Source organism: Chamaea fasciata, unplaced genomic scaffold (assembly GCF_029207755.1).
Source record: "Chamaea fasciata isolate MVZ Bird 193981 ecotype frontalis unplaced genomic scaffold, bChaFas1.0.hap1 SCAF_6, whole genome shotgun sequence".
Classification (NCBI taxonomy): Eukaryota; Metazoa; Chordata; class Aves; order Passeriformes; family Sylviidae; genus Chamaea; species Chamaea fasciata.
This window is the reverse complement of record NW_027094091.1, coordinates 26,295,995-26,299,768: the sequence shown is the minus strand read 5'-3', so window position 1 is coordinate 26,299,768 and position 3,774 is coordinate 26,295,995.

Sequence of the window (3,774 nt, the reverse complement as noted above, 5' to 3'; positions counted from 1 at the left end):
CCTTAAGGAGACATGATACCACAGAGAGAATTTTCAGACACTGGGACTCATTTTTGAAACAACATTACAGACACTTGGTCCACAGACTGCGGCATTGAGTGGGTATATCACATTCCCTACCATGAGCCAGCCTCTAGGAAGATGGAAGAATACAATGGATTGTTAAACACTGCACTGAGAGCTGTGGGTGGTGGGACCTTCAAACACTGGGATACACATTTAGCAAAGGCCACCTCCTTAGTCAACACTAGGGCATCTGCCAATCAGGCTGGCCCTGCTTAAACAAGACTGTTATGTACTGTAGAAGGGGGTAGAATTCCTGCAGTGCACATTAAAAGTATGCTTGGGAAAACAGTTCGGGTTATTTCTTCCTTAGGCAAAGGCAAACCTGTCTATGGGATTGCTTCCTCTTCAAGGACCTGTGTGCACTTGGTGGGTAATGCAGGAGGATGGAGCAGTCCAGTACACGCCTCAAGGGGGATTTGATTCTGGGCAATAAAGATCAGTGAATTAAAATGTATGATGTTATTTGCCGTATTGTGTGGCATATTATAATTTCCATGGTAGATTTATGCCCATCACCATATTAGGTCCCTGTATCCATCACTCCAGATTTGAGGGTAAGAACCTGACTTCCTTTTGATCATCATGTTAATAAAGACTAAACTTTAATAAAACTGGGTAAGTGCAGCAGTGACAGAATCAGAACTGGCTTTACCATGCAACAGTCCAAAACGACACACCACAGACTCCTATGATGGATGGAGCTCCAGGTCACAAACTAAATGAACTCAGCAGACTTTTACAGACATTGTCAACAGACTGAAGGAATGATAGTTGCATATGCATCTATCAAAATATAGGATAGTTAATGGTGCATTGGAAAGCACCGGACCTAGCATGATGTAAATGATATGGAATAAGGGGTGGATACTGTCTTGGTTTGTCTGAGATAGAGTTCATTTTCTTCTTAGCAACAGGTACAGGGCAGCGTTTTGGATTCAGTATGAGTCATGTTAATAATACACTGATATTTTGGTTGCTACTGGACAGGGCTTACTCTAAGTCAAGAACTTCCCAGTTTCCCATTTCTGCCAGTGAGCAGGTGCACAAGAAGCCAGAGGGAACATGCCCAGAACATCTGACCAGAACTAGCCGAAGGGATATTCCATAGCACAGAATGTCATGCTCAGGATACAAACTGCCTGGAGCTGGCTGGGAGCTGCTGGTCACTGCTCAGGGATAGGCTGGGCGTCTCAAGGGGTGAGAAATTGTACCGTGCATCAGTTGTTTCTTCTGGGGTTTATTCCTTTCTCCCTTTCTCTCTGATTTTTGTATTATTACATTATTTTGTTTCAATTATTTAACCATTCTTAACCTACAAAGCTTACCAGAGATGGGGGGATGTGAATTAGGGGCTGTGTGGTATTTAGTTGACAGCTGAGGTTAGGCTGTGACAGTAAAACAAAGAAACCTTGATAACAGATTTATGGAATTTGATTAACAGCAAGTACTTCGGAACATACTTTTTTGGCCACTCTGATCTTGATTACATTATTAATATGAGGACAATTCTATAAGAAATTAATTACTCTTTAACAGTTGAGTAAGGTAGTCCAGATGTACTGTGGGATATATTACGCTGAACCTTTGCTCTGTGATGGAAGCAATTTAGTCATCCAGCACTGTCCTTAAAAAAAAAAAAAAAAAAAAAAAAAAAAAAAAAAAAAAGGATGAAAAATGGGACTATTTCCTTCCTCTTCATCCCAGTCATCCTGTGTCACCAGATGAGAAAGCTCACATTGTACTAGTTCTAGGAACAAAAGGAAAGGTTATTTTCCCTAGTGCTGACAATCTGATACCATTCACAAGCACTGCAAATTTAAATTAGGAACAGAGAAAAGGTACAAGAATTGCAGGTAGTCAGAATGAATTGGCAGGATTCTTGACAAGGGCTTCTGGTATCCTGAATTTGCATGCAGCTGTAGGGGCTGCTAAACCAGAGCAGTTGATCAGCAGCAACAAAAAATGTGAGCCAGCTGTATTTCACTCAATTAGGAGTTCATTAAGGTTTTTGTCCTCCATCTAGGTATTCTAACAGCAAATGCACCCAGGTGTTATTTTTTAAATAGAACCATAATTTTAATATCACCAAACCAACAGGATAGTTACCAGAAAGGTCACAAGCATCCTTAAAAATAGCACAAATTGACCTATTTTCTAGCAACAAAAAGCCTTTAAGGTATGATTTTATGACACTTTACATGCACTTATTTTTGTCTCTTGGTGTTTCAATATCAACTGAAAATTATCTTAAATGTTACAGTATGGTGGTGGTGAGTTCCCTGCCCTTGTGCTGGAACAAGAAGGGAAAGTCAGCGGAGTTCTTTGTGCTTACTTACTAAATGTTGTATGTGTAGAAAAGAGGTAGTTAGATGGTAGGCTAGTGGGAATATCAGTGGTGAAGGATTATACTTGAATGATTTTGAAACCTCTTCAAAAATTATTCTGGGAACAAAATGTATCTGTATGCTTGTATCCAGTATATTGAGAGATTAGATGAGTACAAAACTGCGCACCAGCTGCCTGTCTGAACAAGAAAAGAGTCACCAGGTTCTGGCATAAACCTGCAGTCATTCTACAGTGAGATTTAGTAATACTAGCAACTATTTAGGAAATATCCCAGCTGCCAGGTTTTCTGAGTTACAAAATAAAGGCAAAGAGGAGAAAGTCGGTAGTTTTTTCTCCAATCCAATCTTACCAACTTCACATTACCTCAGTGTTGATTATTAACCTTAGTTATTTTAACAGTGAATCTGGACCCTTCACAGGCTCATGCAAATCTTAATGCAACCCCCTGGATAATTTTCTTTCCTCGTTCCCTTGCTTTGTGTAAGTTTGATTTTTAAAACCAGATAAAAATTAAACCTAGATTACAAAAAGTCATTTCATAATAATTTAGAGTAATGGGGGCAGGGAAGGGGGGTGTCCATTTTGTTGAGGATACAATACAGTAGTTTTGCTTTTAGTTAGTACGGTACAGCATTTTGTCACTCATTTTGTTTCAGGTTTTTCATTCTTTCAGGCCAACCCACGATTTAAGCCTTGAAATTGACCAAGGCAAGGTCTTCACCTTATACAAAATATCCTAGATTTGATACACTAACATTTCCCTCACAAGACAAAAGGACTTTCTGTTAACAATTCACTGGTTTTCAAAAGCCTGTATGTAACACTTCATTAGAATTTTACCATTTCTGGGATTTTGGAAAGTTTCTTTCAAGTTGCTGTGAGTCAGGGAAAACCTGCTATAAACTATCGCTTGGAAAAAAGCATCTCTGCTGCCATGTGCAGTAAACCTAACCATTATGATGCCCTGAAAAAATGGGGCACAAGCACATCTTTAAACAAACCACACTTTTGTCCTTGGGTAGCCAAGGTGTCTGGCTGTGGTGCAGAGGGTACAGTGAGGTAATGGAAAATGCCAGAAGGAATTTTCTCAATGCAGTAATATCAGTTATTTATAGAAGTATATTTATAGAAGTATAATTACAAGGAGACATATTTCCTATAATTTTACACATAATTCCAGCTATGAAAGAGTTGCTGAAAATCAAAATTATCTTTGTGATAAAATAATTAATAGTATACATCCTGCACTGCTGCTGAGTGCCTGCCACTATAGAGAATCCGGTCCCTTATGATACATCCAGATTCCATGGCACAAACTCCCCCACAGAATTAGGTCTAAACAGATTAATTTGCTTACTGCAA